Source organism: Arachis stenosperma, chromosome 9 (assembly GCF_014773155.1).
Source record: "Arachis stenosperma cultivar V10309 chromosome 9, arast.V10309.gnm1.PFL2, whole genome shotgun sequence".
NCBI lineage: Eukaryota > Viridiplantae > Streptophyta > Magnoliopsida > Fabales > Fabaceae > Arachis > Arachis stenosperma.
In genome coordinates, this window is record NC_080385.1 from 69043664 (window position 1) to 69053473 (window position 9810).

Genomic DNA, 9810 nt, shown 5'->3' on the forward strand with positions numbered 1-9810 from the left:
TGAGCACGACTTCCCCGAAGAGATCGAAACTCTGAAAGCACGGTCTCACGGAAAAGACCGAACTCAAGCAGGGGCAAAGTAATACAGGTCGACGTCAGTAAAGAAGAAGTGCAAGTATGATCTCAAAAAAGAACAAAGCCATAAAGGTTCGAAAACAACCTAAGGCTCAAATATGCTCAGCGAAAAGGGATACAACTCCACTCAAAGAAAGCACAATCTCAAACAGGGCTACGAACGTCATCCGAGACTAAAAAAAACGTTCTACATAAAGAACACTAAAAAAGTCATTGGAGAAATCACTAAAAAGTCCGGATATCAAGCCGCAAAGACAAACTTCGCCAAAGCAGAGGGTTGTCGACACAAACTTAAGGCAAGGCGTGATCCAGAAAGCAAGGGTAGAAAACCCACGCTACCACTCAAAAGAGGTTGGACTGTGAAGTACCAAACCTCTAGAAAATCTACAAAGATTGCAATGCAATGAAGAAACAAGCCAGACAGATGCTTGAGCACGACTTCCAAAGAGATTGAAGCTCTGAAAAGCATGATCTCATGGAAGGATCGAACTCAAGCAGGGGCACTGTTCATACCCTGGGTCAAGCTGTCCGACCCGGGATGTTTAGCGACAAGCCAACCGACCTCTTCAGGCCAAATGCCCGACCTCTTCTCAAGGAGCTCGGCCAAATGCCCGACCTCTTCTCAAGGAGCTCGGCCAAATGCCCGACCTCTTCTCAAGGAGCTCGGCCAAATGCCCGACCTCTTCTCAAAGAGCTCGGCCAAACTCGCCAAAGGAGCCCAAAGCAGGCCCAAAACGAAGGAACACAGCCCAATCTAAAGGCAGCTAAAGCCCAGAAAGATAAAGGCGGTTCCCTTGAAAGATAAGATGACCTCACTTAAAGATAAGATAAAGATAAAGATAAGATAACTAACTTATCTTATCCACAGGAGGCCACATCTCACCATTATAAATACACTGGAGCACCCAGGTATAACTCATACTCTAATTCTACTCGATATCTGCTTGGACCCATGCTAACTTAAGCATCGGAGTGTCATTGCAGGTACATCCCCCCGCCGTTCAGCACACCAAGCTCGGGTCACAGACCCCTACCTCGGACCTTGCCTGAACGACCGAGCTACACGTTTCAGGTAACCCTCGGAACAAAAATAAAAGAGTAAACTAGAAACTTTAGTGTAACAGAATAAAAACAATCCACACACCTTGTATATATATAGCAACAAATGTGAGTTAGTTAACAACATTTCATCAAGGAAGAACACTAAGATTTTAAGGGCCACCCTAAGATTTACATTGAGTTGAATGAAAACTCTTGATTCTTGCTTGCATGACATATATAACTGATGTATGATTTATGAGCTAGAGAACACATGATAAACCCATATTTTATGATGTATATTGAGCTCAATTTAAGTGATTTATTCAACCCTTCACCTACTTATTCATGTAAATTGCATGGTTTCACTTTCCATCCCTTATTATGTGATATATGAGAAAATATGTTCCTTATGCTTTGAAATAATCAAACTTAATTATCCTTTATTACCATTCGATGCGGTGATTTGTGTGTTGAGAATCGACGCGAGCGCATGGATGAGGCGAACGCGTAACTTGCGAAATACAACTGACGCGGGCGCATGACAGACGCGACCGCGTGGTAGAGCAACACTCCAGATGACGCGACCGCGTGATCCACGCGGACGCGGGACGTGCGCTATCTGTAGAATTTACAGATCTCGTTTCCAGCAATTTTTGGGCCCTTTTGGCCCAGATCCAAATCCAAGAAGCACAGATTAGAAGTTATGAAGTGAGGGAATGCATTCAGGGAGATGACATTCAGATAGCGAGTAATTTTCACTTTTCATAGTTTAGATGTAGTTTTTAGAGAGAAAGGTTCTCTCCTCTCTCTTAGGATTTAGGATTAGGATTTCTATTAGGATTAGGATTGTTTCTTCATACCAGGTTCAATAATTTATGTTTCTCTTCTATTTTTGTTTACTCTGAAGCTTTTATTTGTGTTTGATTTATGTTGCCCAATTGGCTTATGAATATTGTCCATGTTAGAATTGACATCTTCATTCAATATAATTTGAGGTATTCCGGATATTTATGGTTTTAATTTAGCTTTTTATATTCTTGGCTTTAATTGATTAATTGGTAACTCTTGAGTTGTCAAACTCATTGTCGACTGAAAATTGGAATTCTTCAAGAATTAACTCGAGTTCCACTAACTCTAGCCTTTTCCAAGGAAAGACTAGGACCTGAGGAACCAAACTTATTCTATCCACTTGACTTACCTTCATAGTTAGAGGTTAACTTAGTGGGAGAAAAATCCAATTCTCATCACAATTGATAAGGATAACTGGGATAGGACTTCCAGTTTTCATACCTTGCCAAGAGTTTTATTAGTTATTAATTTATTAATTCTTGCAATCTATTTCTCTTGCTTAAAACCTTTTTCAAACCCAAACACTGTTTTTCCATAACCAATAATAAATCATACTTCCCTGCAATTCCTTGAGAAGACGACCCGAGGTTTGAATATGGTGCACGAAATTGTGATCACTACAACTTCGCACAACTAACCAGCAAGTGCACTGGGTCGTCCAAGTAATAAACCTTACGCGAGTAAGGGTCGATCCCACGGAGATTGTTGGTATGAAGCAAGCTATGGTCTCCTTGTAAATCTTAGTCAGGCAGACTCAAATGGGTATAGATGATGAATAAAACATAAAGATAAAGATAGAGATACTTATGTAATTCATTGGTAGGAATTTCAGATAAGCGTATGAAGATGCTTGGTCCCTTCCGTCTCTCTGCTTTCCTACTGTCTTCATCCAATCCTTCTTACTCCTTTCCATGGCAAGCTTATGCAAGGGTTTCACCGTTGTCAGTGGCTACCTCCCATCTTCTCAGTGGAAATGTTCAACGCACCCTGTCATGGCACGGCTATCCATCTGTCGGTTCTCGATCAGGCCGGAATAGAATCCAGTGATTCTTTTGCATCTGTCACTAACGCCCCGCCTTCAGGAGTTTGAAGCACGTCACAGTCATTCAATCATTGAATCCTACTCAGAATACCACAGACAAGGTTAGACCTTCCGGATTCTCTTGAATGCCGCCATCAGTTCTTGCCTATACCACGAAGACTCTGATCTCACGGAATGGCTGGCTCGTTTGTCAAGCGAGCACTCGGTTGTCAGGCGATCAACCATGCATCGTGTATCAGGAATCCAAGAGATATTCACCCAATCTAAGGTAGAACGGAGGTGGTTGTCAGTCACGCGTTCATAGGTGAGAATAATGATGAGTGTCACGGATCATCACATTCATCAAGTTGAAGAACAAGTGATATCTTGGACAAAGAACAAGCGGAATTGAATAGAAGAACAATAGTAATTGCATTAATACTCGAGGTACAGCAGAGCTCCACACCTTAATCTATGGTGTGTAGAAACTCCACCGTTGAAAATACATAAGAACAAAAGTGATCATTGGCTTCGGCCCCAGAGAGGGAACCAGAAAAACCAAGATGATAATACAATAGTAAAAGGTCCTACTTATAGAAAACTAGTAGCCTAAGGTTTACAAAGATGAGTAAATGACATAAAAATCCACTTCCGGGCCCACTTGGTGTGTGCTTGGGCTGAGCATTGAAGCATTTTCGTGTAGAGACTCTTCTTGGAGTTAAACGCCAGCTTTTATGCCAGTTTGGGCGTTTAACTCCCATTTTGGTGCCAGTTCCGGCGTTTAACGCTGGGAAATCTGAAGGTGACTTTGGACGCCGGTTTGGGCCATTAAATCTTGGGCAAAGTATGGACTGTCATATATTGCTTGAAAGCCCAGGATGTCTACTTTCCAACGCCGTTGAGAGCGTGCCAATTGGGCTTCTGTAGCTCCAGAAAATCCACTTCGAGTGTAGGGAGGTCAGAATCCAACAGCATCTGCAGTCCTTTTCAGTCTCTGAATCAGATTTTTGCTCAGGTCCCTCAATTTCAGCCAGAAAATACCTGAAATCACAGAAAAACACACAAACTCATAGTAAAGTCCAGAAAAGTGAATTTTAACTAAAAACTAATAAAAATATACTAAAAACTAAACCAAATATACTAAAAACATACTAAAAACAATGCCAAAAAGCGTACAAATTATCCGCTCATCACAACACCAAACTTAAATTGTTGCTTGTCCTCAAGCAACTGAAAATCAAATAAGATAAAAAGAAGAGAATATGCAATGAATTCCAAAAACATCTATGAAGATCAGTATTAATTAGATGAGCGGGGCTTTTAGCTTTTTGCCTCTGAACAGTTTTGGCATCTCACTCTATCCTTTGAAACTCAGAATGATTGGCTTCTTTAGGAACTCAGAATCTAGATAGTGTTATTGATTCTCCTAGCTAAGTATGATGATTCTTGAACACAGCTACTTATTGAGTCTTGGCTGTGGCCCAAAGCACTCTGTCTTCCAGTATTACCACCGGATACATACATGCCACAGACACATAATTGGGTGAACCTTTTCAGATTGTGACTCAGCTTTGCTAGAGTCCCCAATTAGAAGTGCCCAGGGTTCTTAAGCACACTCTTTTTGCCTTGGATCACAACTTTATTCCTTTCTTTTTCTCTCTTTTTTTCGTCTCTTTTCTCTTTTTTTTGTTTTTTTTTTTGTATTCACTGCTTTTTCTTGCTTCAAGAATCATTTTGGTGATTTTTCAGATCCTCAGTAACATGTCTCCTTTTTCATCATTCTTTCAAGAGCCAACATTCATGAACCACAAATTTAAAAGACATATGCACTGTTCAAGCATACATTCAGAAAAAAAAAGTGTTGCCACCACATCAAAATAATTAAACTGTTATAAAATTCAAAATTCATGCAATCCTTTTTCTTTTTCAATTAAGAACAATTTTTTTATTCAAGAAAGGTGATGGATTCATAGGACATTCATAACTTTAAGGCATAGACACTTAAGACACTAATGATCATAAGACACAAACATGGATAAAAATAAGCATGAAAATTCGAAAAACAAGAAAACAAAGAACAAGGAGATTAAAGAACGGGTCCACCTTAGTGATGGCGGCTTGTTCTTCCTCTTGAAGATCTTATGGAGTGCTTGAGCTCCTCAATGTCTCTTCCTTGTCTTTGTTGCTCCTCTCTCATGATTCTTTGATCTTCTCTAATTTCATGGAGGAGGATGAAATGTTCTTGGTGCTCCACCCTTAGTTGTCCCATGTTGGAACTCAATTCTCCTAGGGAGGTGTTCAGTTGCTCCCAATAGTCTTGTGGAGGAAAGTGCATCCCTTGAGGCATCTCAGGGATCTCATGATGAGAGGGGTCTCTTATTTGCTCCATCCTTTTCTTAGTGATGGGCTTATCCTCATCAATGGGGGTGTCTCCTTCTATGTCAACTCCAACTGAATAACAGAGGTGACAAATGAGGTGAGGAAAGGCTAACCTTGCCAAGGTAGAAGACTTGTCCGCCACCTTATAAAGTTCTTGAGCTATAACCTCATGAACTTCTATTTCTTCTCCAATCATGATGCTATGGATCATGATGGCTCGGTCTAGAGTAACTTCGGACCGGTTGCTAGTGGGAATGATTGAGCGTTGGATAAACTCCAACCATCCTCTAGCCACGGGCTTGAGGTCATGCCTTCTTAGTTGAACCGGCTTTCCTCTTGAATCTCTCTTCCATTGGGCGCCCTCTTCACAAATGTCAGTGAGGACTTGGTCCAACCTTTGATCAAAGTTGACCCTTCTAGTGTAAGGATGTTCATCTCCTTGCATCATGGGCAAGTTGAATGCCAACCTCACATTTTCTAGACTAAAATCTAAGTATTTCCCCCGAACCATAGTAAGCCAATTCTTTGGATCCGGGTTCACACTTTGATCATGGTTCTTGGTGATCCATGCATTGGCATAGAACTCTTGAACCATTAAGATTCCGACTTGTTGAATGGGGTTGGTAAGAACTTCCCAACCTCTTCTTCGGATCTCATGTCGGATCTCTGGATATTCACCCTTTTTGAGTGAAAAGGGGACCTCGGGGATCACCTTCTTCAAGGCCACAACTTTATAGAAGTGGTCTTGATGCACCCTTGAGATGAATCTCTCCATCTCCCATGACTCGGAGGTGGAAGCTTTCGCCTTCCCTTTCCTCTTTCTAGAGGTTTCTCCGGCCTTGGATGCCATAAATGGTTATGGAAAAATGAAAAAGCAACGCTTTTACCATTCCAAACTTAAAAGGTTTGCTCGTCCTCGAGCAAAAGAAGAAAGAATAGAGGAGAAGAAGAAGAAATGAGGAAGAAGGGAATGGCTTTGTGTTCGGCCAAAAAGGGGGAGAAGTGGTGTTTAGGTTGTGTGAAAATGAAGGGGTGAAGAAGGGTTTATATAGGAGAGGGGGGCTCATGGTTCGGTCATGTATGGGTGGGTTTGGGAGGGAAAGTGGTTTGAATTTGAAGGGTGAGGTAGGTGGGGTTTTATGAAGGATGGATGTGAGTGGTGAAGAGAAGATGGGATTTGATAGTTGAAGGGTTTTTGGGGAAGAGGTATTGAGGTGATTGGTGAATTGGTGAAGAAGAAGAGAGAGGGTGGTGGGGTAGGTGGGGATCCTGTGGGGTCCACAGATCCTGAGGTGTCAAGGAAAAGTCATCCCTGCACCAAGTGGCAAGAAAATTTGCGTTCTGTGCCAATTCTGGCGTTAAACGCCGAGCTGGTGCCCATTTCTGGCGTTTAACGCCAGGTGCTTGCCCTTTTCTGGCGTTTAACGCCAGTCTGGTGCCCCTTTCTGGCGTTAAACGCCCAGAATGGTGCCAGACTGGGCGTTAAACGCCCATCTGCTAGCCTTACTGGTGTTTAAACGCCAGTAGGTTCTTCCTCCAGGGTGTGCTGTTTTTCTTCCTGTTTTTCATTCTGTTTTTGCTTTTTCATTTAATTTTATGACTTCTCATGATCATCAACCTACAAAATAAAATAAAATAACAAAGGAAAATATGTAAAATATAACAGTGGGTTGCCTCCCAACAAGCGCTTCTTTAATGTCAGTAGCTTGACAGAGGGCTCTCATGGAGCCTCACATTTTCTCAGAGCAATGTTGGAACCTCCCAACACCAAACTTAGAGTTTGAATGTGGGGGTTCAACACCAAACTTAGAGTTTGGTTGTGGCCTCCCAACACCAAACTTAGAGTTTGACTGTGGGGGCTCTGTTTGACTCTGATTTGAGAGAAGCTCTTCATGCTTCCTCTCCATGATGACAGAGGGATATCCTTGAGCCTTAAACACAAAGGATTCTTCATTCACTTGAATGATCAGTTCACCTCCATCAACATCAATCACAGCCTTTGCTGTGGCTAGGAAGGGTCTGCCAAGGATGATGGATTCATCCATGCACTTCCCAGTCTCTAGGACTATGAAATCAGCAGGGATGTAATGGTCTTCAATCTTTACCAGAACATCCTCTACAAGTCCATAAGCTTGTTTTCTTGAATTGTCTGCCATCTCTAGTGAGATTTTTGCAGCTTGCACCTCAAAGATCCCTAGCCTCTCCATTACAGAGAGAGGCATGAGGTTTACACTTGACCCTAAGTCACACAGAGCCTTCTTGAAGGTCATGGTGCCTATGGTACAAGGCATGGAGAACTTCCCAGGGTCCTGCCTCTTTTGAGGTAATTTCTGCCTAGACAAGTCATCCAATTCTTTGGTGAGCAAAGGGGGTTCATCCTCCCAAGTCTCATTTCCAAATAAATTGTCATTTAGCTTCATGATTGCTCCAAGGTATTTAGCAACTTGCTCTTCAGTGACAAACTCATCCTCTTCAGAGGAAGAATACTCATCAGAGCTCATGAAAGGCAGAAGTAAGTCCAATGGAATCTCTATGGTCTCATTTTGAGCCTCAGATTCCCATGGTTCCTCATTGGGGAACTCAGTGGAGGTTAGTGGATGCCCATTGAGGTCTTCCTCAGTGGCGTTCACTTCCTCTCCTTCCTCTCCAAATTCGGCCATGTTGATGGCCTTGCACTCTCCTTTTGGATTTTCTTCTGTATTGCTTGGGGGAGTACTAGGAGGGAGTTCAGTAATTTTCTTGCTCAGCTGTCCCACTTGTGCCTCCAAATTTCTGATGGAGGACCTTGTTTCAGTCATGAAACTTTGAGTGGTTTTGATTAGATCAGAGACCATAGTTACTAAGTCAGAGGGGTTCTGCTTAGAATTCTCTGTCTGTTGCTGAGAAGATGATGGAAAAGGCTTGCCATTGCTAAACCTATTTCTTCCACCATTATTGTTGTTGAAACCTTGTTGAGGTCTCTGTTGATCCTTCCATGAGAAATTTGGATGATTTCTCCATGAAGAATTATAGGTGTTTCCATAGGGTTCTCCGAGGTAATTCACCTCTTCCATTAAAGGATTCTCAGGATCATAAGCTTTTTCTTCAGATGAAGCATCCTTAGTACTGCTTGGTGCATTTTGCATTCCAGACAGACTTTGAGAAATCAAATTGACTTGTTGAGTCAATATCTTATTCTGAGCCAGAATGGCATTCAGAGTATCAATCTCAAGAATTCCTTTCTTCTGATTTGTCCCATTGTTCACAGGATTCCTTTCAGAAGTGTACATGAATTGGTTATTTGCAACCATTTCAATTAGTTCTTGAGCTTCTGTAGGTGTCTTCTTCAGATGAAGAGATCCTCCAGCAGAGCTATCCAAAGACATCTTGGATAGTTCAGAGAGACCATCATAGAAAATACCTATGATGCTCCATTCAGAAAGCATGTCAGAAGGACATTTTCTGATCAATTGTTTGTATCTTTCCCAAGCTTCATAGAGGGATTCTCCATCCTTCTGTCTGAAGGTTTGGACTTCTACTCTAAGCTTACTCAATTTTTGAGGTGGAAAGAACTTTGCCAAGAAGGCATTGACTAGCTTTTCCCATGAGTCCAGGCTTTCTTTAGGTTGTGAGTCCAACCATGTCCTAGCTCTGTCTCTTACAGCAAAAGGGAATAGCATAAGTCTGTAGACCTCAGGGTCAACCCCATTAGTCTTGACAGTGTCACAGATTTGCAAGAATTCAGCTAAGAACTGATGAGGATCTTCCAATGGAAGTCCATGGAACTTGCAATTCTGTTGCATTAGAGAAACTAATTGAGGCTTAAGCTCAAAGTTGTTTGCTCCAATGGCAGGGATAGAGATGCTTCTCCCATAGAAGTCGGGAGTAGGTGCAGTAAAGTCACCCAGCACCTTCCTTGCATTGTTTGCATTGTTGTTGTTTTCGGCTGCCATGTCTTCTTCTTTGAAGATTTCTGTTAGGTCCTCTGCAGAGAGTTGTGCCTTAGCTTCTCTTAGCTTTCGCTTCAAGGTCCTTTCAGGTTCAGGGTCAGCTTCAACAAGAATGCTTTTGTCTTTGTTCCTGCTCATATGAAAGAGAAGAGAACAAGAAAATGTGGAATCCTCTATGTCACAGTATAGAGATTCCTTGAGGTGTCAGAGAAGAAGAAAAATAGAAGGAAGAAGGAGAAGAATTCGAACTTAGTCAGATAGAGTTCGAATTGTGCATTGAGGAGGAGTGGTGCTCCATAAATAGAAGGATGTGAGAAGAGAGGAGGAAATTTTTCGAAAATTAATTAAAAAGATTTTAAAAACATTTTGAAAAACTTTACTTGATTTTCGAAAATCAAGAGTGGGAAAGAAATCAAGTAATTTTTGAAAAAAAATTTTGAAATTAGAATTTAAAAAGATATGATTGAGGATTATTTTGAAAACAATGTGATTAAAAAGATATGATTGAAAAGTTATG

General features: G+C 41.5%; 1 non-coding gene across 1 annotated transcript; it reads left to right on the plus strand.

The window, feature by feature from the left end:
- The first annotated feature begins 8783 nt into the window (after positions 1-8783).
- Positions 8784-8891, plus strand: LOC130953621 (small nucleolar RNA R71). The gene has a single exon (XR_009075783.1). It is a non-coding gene; the product is annotated as a small nucleolar RNA R71 (small nucleolar RNA).
- The last annotated feature ends 919 nt before the right edge of the window (positions 8892-9810 follow it).